We start from the raw sequence: 7,626 nt of genomic DNA, 5'->3' as shown, positions 1-7,626 counted from the left end.
TCTCTCTCTCTCTCTCTCTCTCTCACTCACTCCTTGTTATCTGTCTGTCTCTCTGTCTCTGTCTATCACTCACTCACTCACTGACTCATTTGCTCCTTGTTATCTGCCCCCGTGCCTCTCTCTCTCTCTCTCTCTCTCTCTCTTTCTCTCTCACTCCTTGTTGCCTATCTGTCTGTCTGTCTGTCTGTCTGTCTGTCTTCCTGCCTGCCTGCCTTCCTGCCTGCCTGCCTCTCTCTCTCTCTATCTCTCATTCGCTTCTTTTTATCTGTCTGTCTGTCTGTCTGTCTGTCTGTCGGTCGGTCGGTCGGTCGGTCTATCTATCTATCTATCTATCTATCTATCTATCTATCTATCTATCTATCTATCTATCTATCTATCATCTATCTATCTATCTATCTATCTATCTATCTATCTATCTATCTATCATCTATCTATCTATCTATCTATCTATCTTTATATAAACTGAGGAAAATAACATTCAATTGGATTTTACAGACAAGACTGCCCTCTAGTGACAAGTAGATGGAGTACAGAGAGCAACTTTAATTTCACTTCCAGAGACATGAGCCTGGGGTGCTTGATTGAGCTCAACTACAGTCGTAACTCAAGGACCCCTTGCACATATTATATAATTCTGGATTTAGTACTATAACTGCCTAAAGTCAAAGATGCAACACCAATAACCTTTTATTTTGTTCATCAACCAGCATGCATGTAATAAATGGATGTGATATAAGGGATGAAGTAAGTAAATAGCATATAAGGGATTTCCTGTTTGTTTGTTTGTTTGTTTGCTATACACATTGAAGGATGACGTTGAAAAGGTGTTGAGAACTCTTGGGGAATTAAATTCTCAAAAGACCATTATTATTATTATTATTATTATTATTATTATTATTATTATTATTATTTTTCCTTCAAGAAACTGTTTTAATTCTCCAGGAAGCAGCCAGAGAAGCAGTCAAGTTCACAGCTGAAAGCGCAGATTTTATTTCAGTCACGGTCAAAAATATTAGGTCTTTTGTGCATCCTTCAGACGTCCCTTTGCAGATACAGAAGGTGGTTGGATTTGTCTCCGGAGATGGCAAATAACCCTTTCATGGATAGACTGTTTTTACTAGCATCATACAATCCACTGTCTCGTTTTAGATTTACTTCCATTCACTGTGGCTCTTGCACAGTAATAGACTCCCGTGTCCTCTGGTTTCAGATTGTTCATTTGCAGATGCAGATGCCTTTTGGCATTGTCCCTGGAGATGGTGAAGTAGCCCTTGACTTTGTCAGAGTAGTAAATATTAGCAGAATGACAGCTTCTGTATGCCACCCATTCCAGGCCTTTTCCAGGAGCCTGTCTCACCCAGACCATGTTATAACTGCTGAAGGTGAATCCAGAGGCTTGGCAGGAGAGACGGAGGGACTCCCCAGGTCTTCTCACATCCCCTCCAGACTCCATTTGCTGGATCTCCATTTGGACATCTAGGAAGGAAATATTGACATGTACATTTTAACTATCCAGCATGCTAAAGTCCCTTCACATCAAGCCTCTTGGAAGCTTTTAGCTTCCATCCCTATATGGAAGAACTGTTACCTTTGAGGATTGCTAAAATAGAGAGTAGTTGGAGCAAAAATATAATTTTCCTTTCAGAATGGAGAAGTTCCAGTCAGACTGACTTTTGCTCTCCAGCCACCAGTTGAGGAGGGTGGGAGATGATGTCATATAAAGGGGAAGGTTAGGCCTGTATTTACATACACTTCAGGATAAAAGAGAACTGGGTTTGCCTTATAATACCTCCAAGAGTTTTTGGAAAACCTGAATGGCTATATAATGATTGTGTTTACCATATTTAATAATGTAATTTTATGACAAATTCCTGTCTTTTAAAAGACCAGTGTGTCCTATTTCTGTACTATGGTTCAAATGACTTTTGAAAGGAAATTTCCATTTAATGTGATTTAATGTTCACTGCTGCATCAGAACACAGCTTTTTACTGAGTTTTTTTAATCCCCATTTATTACAATGTGTACCTTATCATTAATACCTTTTTTATATTTATGTCCTTCATTCTCGAATTCCCAGGGGGATGTTTAAACAAAGAGCAGGAAGGGAAAGTCATTTAAACAAATGAGGGATATCTACTGTGGATGCCAAATATTAATCACTCTCAATAGAAGAAGCTGAAGGCAGGGAAAAAAAGCAACAGATGAAAACTTATCAAGGAGAGATGCAACCTGTAACTAAGGAGAAATTTCCTGACAGAACAATTAATCAGTGGAAAAAACTGCTTCCAGATGTTATGGATGCTCCAACAGTGGAGGTTTTTCAGAAGAGATTGGACAACTATTTCTCTGAAGTCTTATATTGGGTTTCCACCTGTGCATGGGGATTAGCTTTGGGCTTCTATTTTCCCTAATTTATAAGGGTCTCCCTTTTTAAAGACTAAAAATATTCTACTGATCCATGGAGTATTCTAGTGCTATGATGCAGATTGATCACCTGCTCCTCAGTTCAAAGACTCAAAGTCAAATTGGCCCCAGAATTTGTGAATGCTCCAACAGTTTTTAAGAAGATGTTGGCTAACCATTTGTCTGAAGTGGTGTAGGGTTTCTTGCCTAAGCAGGGAGTTGGACTAGAAGACCTCCAAGGTCCCTATAAACTCTGTATGTTTTCTTCTATTCTATTCTGTTCTGTTCGGTTCGGTTCTATTCTATTCTAAAATATACAAAGGAAGATCTATAGGACTTCAATCCATGTTTCTTCCTGTAAATGAAATTTAACTGTTTAAAAGCAACCTAGTTTATTCCACAGCCTCGAGATTCCCTCCCACACCACCACCAAAGTGCAAACCATTTTAAACACGGCTTCTTTGAAGATCAGATTTGAAGGTCCAGGACCAGCTATGAAGATTTATCTAGTGCTTTACATGGAACTTCCTGTGACTGAATCATTTTGGAAAGTGGACCAGAGGAGGAGAAGGTTTTTGCTTAGCATCAGATTCACTTCCTCTCACTGTGTCTTCTCTCACACAGTAATAGACTCCTGTGTCTTCAGTTTTGAGGCTGTTCATTTGCAGATAGAGCTGGCTTTTGGCATTGTCCCTGGAGATGGTGAAGCGGCCCTTGACTTTGTCAGAGTAGAAGATATCTCCTCCAGTATTACGTATCCATGCCACCCATTCCAGTCCTTTCCCTGGAGTCTGTCTCACCCAGTCCATTCTGTGTCCACCAAAGCTGTATCCAGAACCTTGGCAGGAGAGATGGAGGGACTCCCCAGGTCTTCTCATATCGCCCCCAGATTCTACCAACTGAACGTCAGATTGGACACCTGAAATGAAAGTTGTGTCAGTGAACTTTCCAGTATGCAAGAATTAAAATCTAAAAAGCTGAATACAGAGAATAGAATTACCTCTCAAGACTGCTAGCAAGGAAACTAACTTTAGCCACAGGATCATTTTTGCTCCCTCTAATGAACTTTACCCAAACTTTGTACTGGTGGGTGTAGCCTGAAAAGGGAAACCATTGCAGTTCTTTTAAAGGGGAAATGGTGCCCTGATTTACATAATGCTTGGGATAAAAGAGCCCCTTGGTGCATTGACTTAGAGGTTCTTTGGAGAGACCTAACATGTGTGACTTTCAAATAATGCTCCATTCCTAAGATAAGTGATGCCAGACATGACTTATTCTTGTTTCCCTGTGAGAAAAGAATAAACATTTCTTCAGATGTTTCAGCAAATATAAACTGGGTCAGAAATGATCACTATCTCTCAACTCCCAATATTTGTGGAGTCATAACTTGACCCCTTCTTCTTTGATTCATTGAACTCTTGATTGAAGGTTGATTCCTTGTACTTTGGGGCCTGTTAGCTTCCATCTCTGAATGGAAGAACTGTTGCCTTTGATAATTGCTAAAATGGAAACTGGTTGGAACAAAAATTTCATTTTTCATTTTGAGTGAAGAAGTTTCAGGCAGATTGACTTTTGCTCTCCAGCCACAGGTTGAGGATGGTGGGAGATGATGTCCTATAAAGAGGAAAGTTAGACCCGTATTTACATAAACTTCTGGATAAAAGGAAGCTAGGGTTGGCTTATAGTACCACCAAGAGTTTTTGAAAATTCTGAACAAGTGTATAAAGTTTGTGTTTACAATATCTAATAATGTAATTTTATGACAGGTTCCTCTCTTTTTAAAGACAAGTGTGTCCTCTTTCTGTCTATGGTTCAATGAGCTTTTGAAAGGAAATTATCATTTAATATAGAAATATTTAAACAAAGGGCAGGAGTGGAAAGTCATTTAAACAAATGAGGGATATCTACTGTGGATGCAAAATATTAATCACTCTCAATAGAAGAGGCTGAAGGCAGAAAAAAGGCCAAGGATGAAAACTTATCAAGGAGAGATGCAACCTGCAACTGAGGAGAGGTTTCCTGAGGAAACAATTAATCAGTGGAAAATCTTGCTTCCAGAAGTTGTTGATGATCCAACAGTGGAGGTTTTTAAGAAGAGACTGGAGAAAACATTGTCTGAAATGGTATAGGGTTTTCACCTGTGCAGGGGATCAGAATAGAAGACCTCCAAGGTCCCTTCCAACTCTGTTTTTCTGTTAGGAGAAATACCAAGGGAACAACTTCTTCTTTACTGTTTTTAAAGATTAAAACATTCAATAAAAATGATTTTTCAAAAAAAAGAGATAGGAGAATTTTTTTGCTATACATATTTAAGGCTGACATCGAAGAAGTTTTGAGAACCCTTTGGGAATGAAATTCTCAAAGGGCCATATTTTTTTTCCTTCAAGAACCTATTTTAACTCTCCAGGCAACAGCTGGACAAGAAGTCAAGTTCACAGCTCGAACCACAGATTTTATTTTAGTGATGGACAAAAATATTAGGTGTTTTGTGCGTCCTCTGACATCCCTTTGCAGATACAGAAGGCAGTTGACGTTGTCTCTGGAGATGGCAAAGACTTCCGGGGCGGGACCTTGCTGATGGCGGCAGCTTAACGAGCTGCCCCCGGGTTTCTGGTCACGTTATCTGCCTAAATACCTGGTAGATAAATTCATTCTTCAGGCAAAGAAGAGTGAGAGAGAGATCCAGCTGGTAAGAGCTTTTCTTTGAAGTTTGCAGCTTTTTTTTTTTGCTGCAAATGGAAGGGGGGGCCAACCGAAGGCTGAATCACATCTCCGTGCCAGAAACCTCTGCTGTATTTATTACGGCGCAAAGTAAGGATCCTCCACTTAGGACAATTTTTGATATATTTATTTGAGATTAATACAAGCAGAGTCTGTACCTGAGAACCTTATCTGCCTTTTTTTTTAAAAAAAAAAATCCTAGCTTCATTTTTACAAGAGCTTCCTTCGTGCACGTTTTTTTTTTTCCCCTTAAAAGACAAGCTCCTAAAATGGCGATTGTGCCACATTCCTAACTATCCGGCAAAGAACAGTGATAAAAAAGATCAAAGGAACAGCCAGCCAGCAATCTCTTACTAATTAGTTTCACTTCTCTGAAGAGCTTACAAGATTTTTTCCCCATCAACTTTTAAAAGTTTTAAAAGACTCCTTGTTAATATAGAGACATTCCAAACAGAGACGAATATGCTGAACTGTTTTGTTACAATGCTAATCTTTTGAAACCTGCTTTGTTACAATGCCCTTTTCTGAAACCTTTTGAAAAACCTCTAAGAACAAATAAAGGGGGGACTTAATACTTTCTTTCCTTGTAAGCTACACAGCGGGCCAGTAGAGTTTGAATAATTGTTGAATAATTGTTTGAAGAAAAGATATAATGGCATCAAAATTAAAACCTCTTCTTAGGAGTACATCTCACACACTTGGCACAAAGTCGCAGCTTCCACCCTCTATGCCCCCTACTGGAGATTTGCTAACGAAAGAACTTTTTTTTGAAACTTTTAGAGAATTTAGAGAGCAGAATTCAGAAACTTTCAGAGAATTCAGAGAGGAGATAAAGAAATTTAAAGCAGACTTATATGATAAGCTTGATACTAGGATTGCCAAAACAAATGATGATATGCTGGGACTTGTAACTGTATTGACAGAATATGTTTCTGGAATGGAAGATAAGCTAGAGGTTCTTAATGAAGCCAACACTAATTTGACATCCAAAACCGAAGTGGTGCAACAAAAAGTTGAAAACGCTGAAAAACAAATTGTTATGATACAGTACAGACAGATGGAGCTTGCATTAAGAGTCAGGGGGCTGTGCGAAGATAAACAGGAAAACTTGAAGCAGATTTTTTCAGAGGCTTTTAACCGTCTGGTGGAAAGACCGGGGTCCAACTTTGACTGGCAGATCGAAAAAATTTACCACGCTAACTCTTGGGTGGCAAAACAGAAGCAACTCCCCCGAGATGTAATTATATACTTTGCTACAAGAGAATTCAGAAACATGATACTACAAGAGTCTTATAATACCAGGCTTCAAATTGGCGGACAGGACTTGATTGTCTTGAAAGAAATACCACCCCAAATGCTAAGAGCCAGGAGAGATTATGTTTTTCTAGTGGAAGAACTCAGAAACCGTCAGATACAGTATAGATGGGATGTGCCATTTGGTATTATAATTACATTTGATAAGCAAAAATATCGTCTCAACTCTGTATGGGAAGCCCGAGATTTCTATCACAAGATCCTGAAGGTGGGACACCCTGAATCATCTGGATCTGGAGAAAGATCACGAGAAGGACAGGATAAACAGCAAATCACACAACTACCAGACAAAAAGCACCATTTCCTCCTTCCGGAAGGGCAAGGGGTCAGGGAACAAAGATCTAGCCGTATGACTACCAGACGAATGGGAAAACAAGGTACATTGCAACAACCTCAATAATCATTGGCCACTGATCAAGGAGTTGGGGTTTGAACTCTTTACAGAAGAGAAAGAAAATATTTCACTATCTCAAACAGTTCAAGAACAATATAATTTGTCTGCAAGAAATTCATATCAAATCAACTGATCAAAAATATTTGTTCAACCCCGAACTTGGTCAATATTTTGTGACCTCTGCTATGGAAAAGAAAAATGGTATAGTTGTATACTTAAGAAAAGACATTAAGGCTGAACTAATTGAAGCAGATCCCTTTGGAAGATATATCACATTAGACCTAATTCTAGAAGGGAAAAAGACTTGATGGATGACTTCGAATTGAGAAATGTTTGGCGAGAAAGAAACACAAAGGCATATGACTTCACCCTTTTTTCTGATAGACATCAATCCCTTTCAAGGATTGATTTTATATAAATCACTAATGATTTATTTTCTAGGGTGAAGAAGACAAAGATTGCGGCGAGGGTCCTTTCGGATCATAACCCAGTCTGGATGGAATTGGGAAGGGTAGTGCAGGCAAGAAGGTCTTGGAGGTCGAATGAGAGTTTATTTAGATATGAAAAGTATATCAATGATTGTAAAAAATTGCTATCTGAAAACTTTGTTCTGAACACGAATAAGGGTACATTCATGGAATTTGTAGGGGATGCAAGTAAAGCGTATATGAGAGGAGTACTGATGAATATAAACAAAATACATAGACATAAACAAGGGCAAAAACGAAAAGAATTGGAAGAAGAAATTAAAAGAAAAATTTGAAATGTATCCAAATTGTGTTATAGAGGGAAG

The sequence above is a fragment of the Thamnophis elegans genome, chromosome Z, assembly GCF_009769535.1.
Source record: "Thamnophis elegans isolate rThaEle1 chromosome Z, rThaEle1.pri, whole genome shotgun sequence".
NCBI classification, from domain to species: Eukaryota; Metazoa; Chordata; class Lepidosauria; order Squamata; family Colubridae; genus Thamnophis; species Thamnophis elegans.
Note: the sequence above shows the minus strand (reverse complement) of the source record.